At 37.7% G+C, this 13,825-nt stretch overlaps 1 pseudogene; it reads left to right on the top strand.

Moving 5' to 3' along the window:
- Nucleotides 1–310: 310 nt before the first annotated feature.
- On the top strand, nt 311–427 carry LOC126420046 (5S ribosomal RNA; annotated as a pseudogene).
- Nucleotides 428–13,825: the final 13,398 nt, after the last annotated feature.

Here is a 13,825-nt window from a genome sequence, read left to right on the forward strand (position 1 = left end):
TCGTATCCCAGGAGATCCGGAGGATAGCTCGGCTGTCAAATTTGTAGACTTTTTTTTCATGGTATGAACTTTCACACTTCACCTTCTGGAAGGTTGTCTGCTTTGCAGCTACTTTGTACGCATAACACAGAATATATTTAGTGACAGATATTTTCAAGTCATATTTGATGGAAATACGAGCAACACCAGCATTATCAATAATGGACTACCACAAGGTCATTCCTTGAACTGCTGCTGTCCAACCTGTACATAGCCGATATCCCAGCGAAGGAGGAAAAAAAAGTTTTTTATGGTTATGGTATAACCTTATGGCAACGGCCTTGCCGCAGTGGATACACCGGTTCTCGTCAGATCACCGACGTTAAGCGCTGTCAGGCGTGGCCGGTACTTGGATGGGTGACCGTCTGGCAGCCATGCGCTGTTGCCATTTTTCGGGGTGCACTCAGCCTCGTGATGCCAATTGAGGAGCTGCTCGACCGAATAGTAGCTGCTCCAGTCAAAGAAAACCGTCATAACGACCGGGAGAGCGGCGTGATGACCACACGTCCCTCCTATTTGCATCCTCAGCTAAGGATGACACGGCGGTCGGATGGTGATGGGCCACTTATGGCCTGAAGACGGAATGCTACATATATATATATATATATATATATATATATATATATGGTATAGCCTTAGCCATCAGCGAAAAATCTCTTGATATCACAGAAGTAGTTCTGAACAATGACCTTACTGCACTGTTCAAGAGATGGAGACTTAAACCTTATCCAACTATAACCGAGATCTCGATATTCTATCTTAACAGTAATGTGGCAAAGGAAAAAGTGCATGTACACCGTGGATGAGAATCATATCAAACAACCCAAGTAACCAGGGTCTTAAATGCACCCTTACGTACTGAAAACATCATGAGAACACCGCAGCAAAAATAGCAACTCGGAATCACGTAATTCAGAAACTCAGCATAACTACTTGGAGAACAACTGCTGAAACACTTCGCATCTCATCGCTCGCTCTAGTATTTTCTGTGGCCGAACATTGTTTTCCAGAATGGATCAACAGTTATCATTTCAAGCTGCTGAGAGACAACCAACACCACCGCGAGACTGATCTCTGTAACCATCAAGTCTACAATCTTCTTACCTCCGGAGATGCATAGAAAAGAGGCTCTCCTACGCGAATTTACAAAAAACGTTAATAACGCGGGGATTCTAGTCCCACAACTGAACCACAGATATCTGAAGTCCAGACAACAGTCGTTACCCTTACCTGAACAACTGCAAAACGACGTTTACAAATCAAGTGATCAATGAACATGTGACCTGAATAAACAAACTAACTAACTGTTAAAACAAAGGTTCCAGAGCTACACCCTCAACATTCTGGGAACTAAATTAAACGAAAAACAGTGGACAGCACTAAATCGGGTGTTCATCTAGCATGGAACCTGAGCAGTTTTACAACATAAATGGGCCGTCAGTTGAGCCACTATCTTCACAGCAAATGTCCTTTGCTCGAATAAAAGAAATGGAGTAGTCATTTCACTTTCTGGAGACATCTATATTGGCGCCAGAACTGACTGAATCTTGACGTTGACATATGATTCCTTTTACGTTTGTGTTGTTTGTAAAAGTTGTAATTTTTTTACACTTTCTGTTTATTACGCCAGTACCACAGTTCGCATGTAATGCCATACGGTAAGTAAATCGGAAAATTTTGATCGATTTGACGCCCCTATCATTGTCTTACCATATGTTTGGTTGTTCTTTTGCTCTCTATATAGCTGTTGACGCCCCTAACGACTAAAATCTTAGGAACTCTCTCGCCCGAGTATTGTACTAAGCGCGTGCAGCTCGCCTTTGCTGACAGATGCGAGTTGGGAGAAGGGTTGCCCATAGTTTCGATTCCAACCATTAGTCACCGAAAGGCCAGTAGAACTGGCTTGCTTCTTCTGTGTAGAAGTGCAGAGTTGGCAAGCAGGAGAACTTACTATCTTCAAGGCTAAATCTCATCTTGACAAACGTCTGTCATCCGTGGCTGACAGTCTGTATGTGCAGAACTGTACATTTCTGTATCCCAAGTTGTAAGGAGACAAAACTTTAATATTATTAACCATGGTAGGGTCAGTCATAAAACATTTTCCCTTTACAGTCGCCGTTTTTTAGCTTTTGGGATATATTTATGCGTTTTAACAGAGGAAGAGAGACAGCAGAGGGGCCTTTTACTTAGTTATAGAAGAAATAACAGACAGGTGAACATATCACATCCATATTGAGTTCGGCTTAGTGTCTTTATTTCTCAAACTACTTCAACGTGTATTCCTAAACCACTACCTTTCCTTCCACAAAGGTAATATGCGATCAATGCAAATTCAGGTACCGGATGTTCTCTGGGTTCTTTGTCATTTTTCACTACTTGACAGTTTTCATTTCTCAACTCATCAAGTACTATTTGATACAGCTGTTGAGGAACTCTTCAAACCATAATGACCAAAAGTGTAAGAGACGCCTCACTCACAGCAGCCTGCTTTATTGTCTGGAGTGCTTTGACAACATGATTTGCCAGAATGACGATCTCGGATCTAAAGATCTTAAGTATCTTTTGCCATAAAACTTCTGGATCTGCTCGTCTAGATTTTCAGATTTTGTTTGCACAGGCACATAAATTTTGTTAATGTCCCCTGTGTCAAGAACCAGTCTAATACTTTTATCTATTTTACTTAATGCTAGCAAAGGACTACTACAAGGGGAAATGGATGTCTCAATTATACCCCAGGCCACCTTCTTCCTTATCTCTTTCATGACCTCTTCCTTTTATGTCCAGGGGACTGAGTAAGATGCTCCACAATAGGTCTTATGTGGATACACCAGCGTATCATAGACATTTCCTTTCATGATACCAGGATTATCTGCAAATACTGCAGGGTATTTAGATACTAACTCTGTCAGTTGTTTAGCTTGAAATTCTTCAATGTTTGTTGCTTCATTTACCTTCTCCTTGATAGTGTCACTGATAGTCTTGGAAGTGAGTGCATTATTGTCCTGATGGGTATGACAGAATTTCATTTGTTCATACTCCAACATCAGCAGTTTCGAAACATCGAAGGAAAAAATCCAATTCCTTATCAACGAATGGGCTGCATAAAATTCATGGTTGAGCTCCATAGTCATCTGCTGCTGATGGTATTTAAAGATGAAGGTCCCATAGGTGTGGTCTATTATTGCCTTCTTCTCCCGCATAAAATCTAGTCAAAGTACCAAACGATTCTCTACTAAAAGGAATGTGCATGCTATGGCTCCAATTTCCGTTTGAATCTCGGCTTGAGTCTGTAACATGCCTGTTCAGCCTTCTGTCCTAGTGCACCAACAACTTTGCAGTTTGAAACGGACAAAACCAGTAATTTTCAAATCTGCAGGACCCTACATAGAACTGCATATAACTGACACACTCACTCCGGTATCAAGAAGTATAGTCGTGGTCACATTGCTTATAATTGCAGTTATTCCTGCTTGAATTATTTCTTTCTTCTCATTGTCCGAAATTCGACGCCCAAGTCGCCGAAGTGGCGCCAAATCGAAAGGCTTGCACCTGGCGAACGGTCTACCTGACGGGAGGCCCTAGTCACCCGACCCTTTTTTTTATTGTCCGAAATGGTGGGCTCTTCATATAGTTCTTCACAAATGTCCTTACCATTCTGGTATCTAATCATATATATATTCGGTTCCTGCTCAGTAGGCATCTCCACTAACTTTGCATTTTGTTGGTAGTTAGTGGGAGATGGTGTTACTGATTGATTCCACTGTTGTGGATAAGGATAATCCCGCATGGTTATAACGTGCATAAAATTTATTGGCTGTGAATGCGAACCGTATGTTGGTTGGACATTCCAACAACTAAGGCCTGGCTGTTGAAAGTATCCTTGTCCTGACCACATGTTTTTCGGGTTGTTCTTATGTGGACTATTTTGCCGTTTTCGGTTCTGCTTTTACGATTAAAAATGGTTACTTACATTTTCGTTAACACCGTGACGATGTTTATCATTCGATACAGGTTGATTTTGATTGCTGTTGTTATTGTTGTATTCTACCTTTGAACCATAATTAATTTTATTATTATTATTGAAATTTCCCCTTAGAAAAATTAATGAATTACTGTGCTGATAAATCTCTACTTTTATGACTCAATGAAATTAGGAGACCGTCAGAGTTGTGTAGAAGTTTGCTTTATTTCACTGAAAGTCCGAAACTGTTATGTACAATATATAACAAGTACCTCAACACTAAAATTAATTTGCAAATTGCAGGAAGGGAATGTGTCCAACATCAAATAAGTCATCCTCCTCTTTCCGCTTACGTCACACTCGACTTTGAAACGTCCCCTTTGAAAAATTATGAATGACTGTGCTACTAATCTTCTACGTTATTTGATTTTCAAACAGCTGAGCAAAACTGAACGTACTTGGACATTACTGTCTTTACTTATTCTGATCAACACTAAACTGACACACAATACTTTAAGCGCAACGCAATCTGACTTTCAAAAATCCCTACAAAAGAATGGCCCTGACTAACATTAACCTATACGTTTCACAAATCACTTACCGCACAAAAATCTTCGTTACTCGTAATACTGCGATACAGCGAGCTCCGATACTGCCAGCTAAACAAAAGATTCTAACTACTGAAGGCACCAACTACTGATAGGCATAGTTAGCAAATGAAAGATTTTGATAGAGAACAAACAATGTATTTACCTTAATAGCGTTCAAAAGTCATAATATATATATATCAGTTCATGACATCCAGTCTGACAAATTTACTCTCTCTGATGGACACATGTCCAGATCATCCGCTCTCAAAACTCCGCCATCTCATTCCCCACATCCACCACTGCTGGCGGCTCACCTCCAACTGCGCAACGCTACGCGCTGTTAACAGCCAACTGCCCAACACTACAATATCAAATTCCAACAATGCAAACCAGCCACAGACTTCACACAGCACAGCCAGTGATTTTCATACAGAGCACTACGTGGCGTTACCAACATAAAAACCTAAACAGCCTTCTTACATAGCCCCCATGCTCCCCACAAAAAATGTTACAAATTGTTTTGGGCAGTGACCAATACAGATTTGAAAAAATTTTTATAATTACAATAACAAATAAATCAAATGCACACACTTATTGATACAATGTTGGTCAAAAGCTAAAATTTTCTCACAGTCCGTAAAGACAGTCCTGATCATTCATCACACTAAAACTGCAGTGTTTTTTTTTCTCAAAGTCTGAGCAGTGAAAGAAAATGCACACGGAAGTAGTGATTTCCACGCAGTCTTGAAGAAGTAGTATTGTCCTTCCAACAGGAAGACATTGCTGAGTCTTGACATACAGACAGGTAATGGGCCACAACAGAGCTAACCCACTGTAATCCTTGTAGATATAATGGTATTGGTGAGCCACCAGAGGTGCAGACCCACTGCAGTCCTTGTAGAAATAGTGAAATTGGTGGGCCATCAAAGATGCAGACCCACTGTAGTCCTTGTAGAGACGACCAGCAGCCATCTGTTGCGACTGTGCAGGTGCACAATCACCATTGAAGAGTGTTGCAGACAATATAGCAAGTCCATGAACCACCACTTGTGCAATCACAAAACTTTTTGGAATGTCCTTAGAACCAGAAATACTGTTAACCAGTCCCTTGCTGAATTATCAACACACGTGCAAGCACTAACAGTACCTTTTTTTCACATGTTGTGCATATACTATGACCAACAGAAATGTGTGCAGTGAAATGAATGCTTACAAGTTACTTAATTTGATGAAGTGGTGTCAATTACAATTTTATAACAGGATAATACAATAACAAAGGTACAGAAAACATCATTAAAAACATAATAATACAGATAATATTTGTAGTAATACAGGCTTTACAAAAGAATAGAAATAAACATATACATCAGTGTTACAGGAATTATGACATAAGTAAATAAATAAAATAATGAGAATAGTTTTGAAACATTAATTTCACACATGAGCATTAAAAGGGAACAGAATAAATAATGTCTAAACATCTTTACAAAGTAAATAACACATTATTAAAAAATTCTACAACATAATTCTTATCAGATAAACACATAAAGACAGGAAGAACACAAATACACAAGCGTACATAAACACATAGCTGAATAACTCAAAATGAAAGGACAGGGTTTGTTTTACTGCAGTATTTTGCAAACAAAACTTTCTTTACTTCTTGGAGATCTCCCTTCGTTCATCATTTTTCCCAAAAAGTCCTATCTATACCTCTTGTCCCTAAACCCTAATGTTTTTTCATATCCTCTTCAAAAATAATTATTCTCCATTGTACTCTACTCATTTTGGTCCAAATCTTTTTCATATAGCTTCTCAATGCATTTCTTCCAATTCATTGCAACTCGTTCTCTTATATGGCCTACCTCCTCTTAAGCTAGATTAAATCTACTGAGCTCAGATGCATAAACTAAGGGACGAGGCCATGCAGCAGTACAAAACAATTAACACAAACAGCAATGACAAAAAAAAGGCAAATTGGCAAAGCAAGCAGCAGTATATCTAAATTATCAAAGCAATTGCAATATTACAACTAATATAAGGCACTGTGCAGCAAACAAGAAAAAAATCAGAAGTAAAACTAGCTTAACAGAGTAATACAAAGTGAAATTCAGTAGCACTATGCCTGGCAAGCGGCAGCAGCAAATGCTATAATTTATATCTAAACATGACAAAGCTCAAGCAGAAAAAATATTACAGTAAAGATAGGAAATGTCTAATAACTATGTCACATCTTAACACTAGATCATCACCTTGACTTACTCTACAAAACAAGTTACCCAGTCATTGACAAAAATTATGTATGCAATTCCTGTGAAGGGAAATGTCTTTCTGTGTTCCCTTTTTTTTTCAGAAAGTAGATCATAAAACTATTCGTTACTTGCTCTGTAAACAGAAAATAGTAATATTAGTACATCTATTAAATTTTATATTAACCAATGCTGCAGTGCAGTTAGAAACTAGATATTAAACAAAATAGGCAAATATGTACAAAGGACGGCATGAAACATCATTCACTAGCCATATGACATTTCATAAGGCAGTAAAAAAATCTCTCAACTAGAAAGACAGTTGTCATAATCAAGTGTATAGACATAAAATATTTCTCGTCATTTCATTAGGCATTTCAGTAAATATCATAAATTAAGAGCTCCACAGTGTAATCCTACGTTTTCAAGTTTGAGCGTGTCGTATTTGTGATGCTTTCTACAAAGAAATGTCAATAGCGAGGATAATGGCCTCTTTTTTCTCCACCTAATGGCTTTTTCTCCAAGCGGCTGGCGCAGCTAGGCGCCACAATGCATTACATCAAGGTCACTTAGCTTTCTTACCCAAAAATTTACGACAGCAATTTCCACTACAGTGACAGTCTCATATAAAAAATTTTACAGATCGAAAAATTACAGTAGAAATGTGTAGAAACGAAATCTCATGAATAGCAGTGTTGTGATACATTCACACTTGTACACACATTTCATAACTCTTAAAGTACGATTCTTGGTTTCCAACATCCTTTTTCACAAATCAGAGTCCATAACCACTACTCATTATTCCTTACCTTATTACACATATCCATATTCGTCGACACTTCTTCAATATTTGATCATTATAAATATGTAGCATAATCAAATTCCTCGTATAGCATCAGCTTATTGATCATAAATATACCTCAACAGCGTAATACACATCATCGTCATAATAATAACATCATAACACCTCAGCCAAATCTCAAAATCGTCGTAGCTCTCCGCAATAATTTCAAAACCTAAAAAAATTCTCTGCACATTTCAATAATGTCATCTACCTCAAACGTACTTTAAAAATCATGATCCCATACCAAATACGTCATTCAAAGCTCTCATAGTATCACAATGGTTCCAAAAAAAAATATGAACAGTTCACAAAGTACAGACAAAATACAATTTCATAAGTGTGAAGTTATCCAACTGTGTAATTGCATAAACATGTGTCACTGACGTAGTAAAAAAAAAAAAAAGTTTGTCTCTCTCCGTTAAATGATCAGATAGCTGTGTAAGTCTGTGTTACAGAAATATGGTACCGATGTGTAAAGTTGTATAAGCAAATACCATATTAGCTAGGGCTCCTTGTGCTTGCCAATCACATGGTACACAAAGTACGTGTGTACCCCCCTGAGGATTAATGTAATTATGCCCTCAGGTCTTAAAGATTACAGCAGTGGAATGAAATGTAGCACGGAAAACCTTTGTATCATTGTAATTCAAAAATCTTTAAAAATGAATGTTTTAAGTACAAAATTAATCACTCATATACACATATACGTGTACTGCAGCGCTAAACTGTGTGTCTTGTTGTAAGATAATCTCTGTCATTACTTAACGGTAAAAATGAGCCAAATGTAGTAATTATCGTCGTCCACAAGCAAAGTTCTGTAGAAGTCAATGTACTAACCTCGTAATAAACAGAAGTGAAATGCTATGCGTATAGATATCGTAGTTATTACGTACAGTATCGTGATCAAGAAAGTACTATACTGTAATGTATTGTTGTGTGACGAAAAATGCTGTCTCATTGTAGCTATACCACAAAAGTTACTACTAAAACATGTTTTCCTTTACAGAAGAATTCAGAAAAACTGTGCAAATATAAAACAGGTACACTGCAAAAGCAACAATATAAATTGTGTCACATATTAGTAGCGTCATGATATAATCGTGTAGCTGTCAAAGAAACCAAATACTAAATCATCTTTAATCTCACAGAATGTACTTCAAATAAAGAATATCTTTTCAAGTAAACCAAAATGCTGCATTAAAATCTCATTAGCAGTATATGATCTATGTATGTAAGCCATATATTCGTTGTGTAATCGAGCAACTAACAAGCAAGAATGTACAAATAATAACACTGTGTCGTCTGCTCACTATAACAATGCATTCCTAATTACTGTCTAAATATGTTCCATAGGTTCAAGACTTCAAAACATTGTTGTATGTTAACAGTTTCTAAGTGTGACAAAGCATACTAGAAATGTGAAGCGAAAAGTTTTATGGCAAAGACAAAGTTAAAGAGCAGATTATCTTTCAATAAACGGTTTTACATGTTAAATGTGGTGTAAACCTTTACTCTTCCTAGTACGCAGAGTTTGAACTTTAATGCAATTATCATGTGATATACGTCGGATTCTGTAAGGTCCATTGTAAACCAGAAAGAATTTGTGATTCAAGTGTTTCTTCTTATGTGACAATGAATGAGCTTTAATGAGAACTTTCTGACCAATATATAGTTTCTTTGCATTTGCTTTACCGTGTAGTTTTCTCCTTTTGTCTGCAGCAGAGTTTATATTTTTAATAGCAAATTAAGTATGTCGAAGTTTACATGTATTCGGAAAAGGTACAAGCTCTCTGGTTCTGTTTGGTGGTTCTTCATTCTTCAGTACAAGAATAGGTGGTAAAGCAGTGGAGTCATGAGGCATTTCATTCATCACGTTTTGAAATAAGTGTAAATATCTGTCCCAATGCTGATGCTTTCTGTGACAATAAAGCCTGCAAAGCTTGTTGATTTCTTTCATAAACCTTTTAGACAGGTTACAATGTGGTGAGTAAAGTGAAATAAAAACAGGTTTGATTTTATGATTCCGAAGCATGCGTGACCAAACAGCAGATCTGAATTGCGGTCCATTATCTGAAATGACCTTAGCAACGTTTCACGTAAGAAATTTTTAACAAAGGCGTTGGATACAGACTGCCCAGTGGCTTTACGTAACGGAGCGAAAGAAACAAATTTTGAAGTAAGTTCAACAGCTAATAGAACGTATGAAAATTCATTCGATTTTCTGACAAGGGGTCCCAAGAGATCAACATCAGCAAATTCTTTTAATTTAGAAGGAATGATAGGAAACAACGGAGCACGATGTGAGATAGTAGAGGGTTTAGCCTTTTGACAAAGTTTACAAATAGACAAGACTCTTCGGATTTTCTTTTCCATATTGTTGAAATAACAAGTTGTCCGAAGAATATGATAACATTTTCTTGGACCAAAATGTGCATAGCTGAAATGAATGTACCAAATGAGCTTATTAACAAAATCGTCAGGAATGCAAAGTACCCATAGCTTGTCATCAACAGTGCAGCGTTTGAAGAGTATGTTGTTTCTAACCAGATAATAATGCCGAATCTGTGTGTGTGTCTTTTCATGCCATTTGCTTTTGATGTCTTTCCAAATCGGATCTTTATCTTGTTCATAAGCAATGTCCTTTAAAGATGTGGTGATGAACTTTTCAAAGGCGACTTTCTGAATGTAAAGAATACTGAAATTTTTCTCGAGGTTGCCTTCTGTGTTACTTTTCTCAAGCCCAGCCAGTGCGCGTGACAGTGCGTCCGCAACAATGTTCTTGCCGGGAATGTAGACTATTGTGAAGTGGAATTCTTGCAGAAACAATGCCCAACGTTTTAACATGTCATGATTTAACTTTGAAGACATAAGAAATTGTAATGCACGATGATCACTGTATACTTTTACGTGCTTACCAGAAAGAAAGAAACGGAATTTGTTAAATGCCCAAACGATAGCTAAAGGTTCTAATTCAGTAACGGAATAATGTTTATCAGATTTTGTTAGCACTCGGCTAGCAAAAGCAATGGATTTCTGAACAGTACTGTCATTTTCTATGGCTTCTTGAAATAAATGGACACCAAGATCGGCTTCAGAAGAATCCGTGTTAAGGCAGAAATCTTGTAACAGATCTGGATGAGCTAATATTGGCGCGTTAAGTAGCGATTCTTTCAAAGAATTGAATTCCAACTGTGCCTGTTCGTTCCAGTTCCAAATCGTACTTTTTCCAGAGAGAGAACAAAGTTTTGGTGTAACTAGAATTTGCATATTCAGAAAACGACGAAAAATTTACTAGACCTAGAAAACGGAGGACTTGTTTTTTTGTGGATGGAAATGGAATGGCTCTGATTGCTTCTAACTTTTCAGGATCCGGCTGAATGCCCTCATAAGAAATAATACGTCCCAAAAACTTCACCTTTGTCTTACCGAATTCATACTTATCCAAGTTAACTGTAATTCCAGATTTTGCAAAAATATGTAACACACTGTTGAGGATGTGATTATTTTGTTCCCATGAGACTTTTGCTATCAGAATATCGTCCACGTATAAGGTGATGTGACGTTTTAAGAACTCAGTTAATATGGAATTTAGCCCACGAATTAATACTGCCAGAGAAATGTTCAAACCAAAAGGAAGTTTCCGAAATTGATAACAAACGCCGAAACAAAGAAAAGCTGTGTATTTTCTACATTCTGGATGAGGTTCGATTTGATAAAAGCTGGATCTGAGATCAATAGAAAACAACACTTCACACCATTAAAATTTTGAAGAAGTTCTTGCAAGGTTTGCGGCCTGTCTGTTTCAGGAATGATGATAGTATTGATTTGTCTCGAGTCTAAGACAAGCCTGATCGATCCATTTTTCTTCTCAACAACATGTAATGGATTGTTGTATGAGCTTACTGGAGGCTCGTCAAGCGTAGATTGTATTTCTGTTCTAACATGGTCCCTGTCATGTGCCGGAATTATGTATGTTCTAACACAAAATTTAATATGCTCACGAACAAGGAACTGGTTTTGAAATCCCTGGATTGTTCCTGTTTTGTGAGTAAAAACTGTGGAATGTGCTTGTAAAATCTCAAAAAGGTCCTGCCTATCAGTGTCATTACAATTCTCAATTGTTTGAATTTTATTCTAAATTAACTCATTAGTATCAAATACGCCGTCGATATCATTCCTGTCAGTGCTTGCAGAGTGATTTTTAGTGTCTAGTTTCGTCGAAAATTCCGAACTGTTGTCTAACAGAAGGTAAAGCCGATTAATTTCCTCGTCATGGTTTGAGAGCCAATCTTCAAATTTCAAAGCTATTGACTTACGTTCTTTCTCTAAACTTATTAGAGCATCGTGAAAATTTAAGATTGCTTTGTATTCATTCAAAAAGTCTACTCCTAATGTAATTTCCGTCGACAATAATGGAAGAATAAGAAAGTTCATAGAGAAGCTGTGGCTTTGACAAAAGAATTCTAAGTTCGTTTGTTGGTGTACATCTAAACTTTTTCCAATGACTGCACCTTGTAATTTAATCTTACGTAACGGAAGTGTGGGGCAGTCGTTCAATGTGTTGCATTTGCTAAAGGCTGTTTCACTAATTACTGAAATGGGACTGCCAGAGTCAAGTACTGCCATAAATTTTATGTCATTTACTGTAATGTGAATTACATGATATGCAATGTTGTTATGTTTTACGTCGTGTTCCTGGAGTAAGATGTCCCTAATTTCTTCCATGTTTACGTAATTACTAGCCACGGAAGCTACGTCGTCAGCTTCAAAAGTACGTTTTGTGGCTGTCAGCAGCGTGAGTCCTTGCGTATTGTCTCTTTGTTGGCGCGCATTGTTATTGGGATTTGGAGATCTAACTTCTACAAATTCACCTTGTCGAGAGGGCCCTGCCCTGTTTGAATCCCGCCAGTTCTGATGAAATTCAGGTCTGTCGTTTTGTCGGTAGTTTACATAGTTTCTTTTTTGTCGGTCATGTGGTAGAGAATTTCTCCCAAAATCGTAACTGCGTGGTGGACTGTTGCGTCTGAAATTATTCTGTCTCCCTTGATAATAATTATTTTGGTTCCCATATTGTCTGTTTCTCTGATTGTCTCTGTGATAGTCATTACCCCAGAGAGGTGATCTTTCCCTGTAATTATTACTACTCTACCAATGGTTGTCATACGGGTGGTGTCTGTTTTGGTCACGATTTACGTTGTAAGAATAGCCTTGCCGTGTCCAGTTATTATTTCTTTCATCGCGGCATTGTGACTGACGTGACCTGTAATTGTCGTGTTCCTGTTTTCGCGTCCCGCGATTGTCAGTGTCGATTTCCAATTCTTGTAACAGTCCCTGAAAAGCTTCAATGTCGTCTTTGCAACGTGCTGCCAAAGTAATATGTCGTAAATGTTCAGGCAATTTGATTAAGCAGATGTAGATGAGTTCTGAGGGGCTGTATGGGGCGCATCGTTATTGGGATTTGGAGGTACTTATTCTTGTGCAACATGTCTTCAAAATATTTCACAAGACTGGAAAATTCAGATTGTTCGAAATGTTTCATCACTATGATGCTATGTTTTACTCAGTCTTGTGTAGCTTGAGACCAATTTGCTGAGAGGAAGGCATAATAAAATTCTCCTTCCCTGTGACAATCGTGAATGACATTCTTACAGCTGGTTCATTCTCTAAATAGCCACACATAAATTCTAATCTGTACTCTAATGACCAGTTGGGAGGAAAACAATGAGAGAATTGATGAAGCCACGCTTGTGGATGAATGTCATTGCCGGAATTCTTAAATATTTTGAATTTACGTGTAGTAATAAACAGCTTATAGTCAAAATCATCATATCGGCGAGTCGCATGTCGGTCATTGTTACGTCGTTTCGGCGGCTCCATCTCAAAATTCGGTGTACCTTGCCAACTTCTTTCAAAATTTCCGAAGTGCCCTGTGTTATTATTTTGTGGCTGTTCCGTATTTCTACGTCCCTCTTCCTGTATTGGAGCGCGAGTGTCCTCTGAAATATGTAATTCTTGTATTACTTGTGCTAACTGATCTTCTACTTCCCGGATTTCTCTTTTTTACTGTGTATTGATTTGATTCTGAATTTATATGAATTTTCTAATTTGTTCATACTCTTCTGTGTCATTAAAGACTACCGGT

Source organism: Schistocerca serialis, chromosome 9, assembly GCF_023864345.2.
Source record: "Schistocerca serialis cubense isolate TAMUIC-IGC-003099 chromosome 9, iqSchSeri2.2, whole genome shotgun sequence".
NCBI classification, from domain to species: Eukaryota; Metazoa; Arthropoda; class Insecta; order Orthoptera; family Acrididae; genus Schistocerca; species Schistocerca serialis.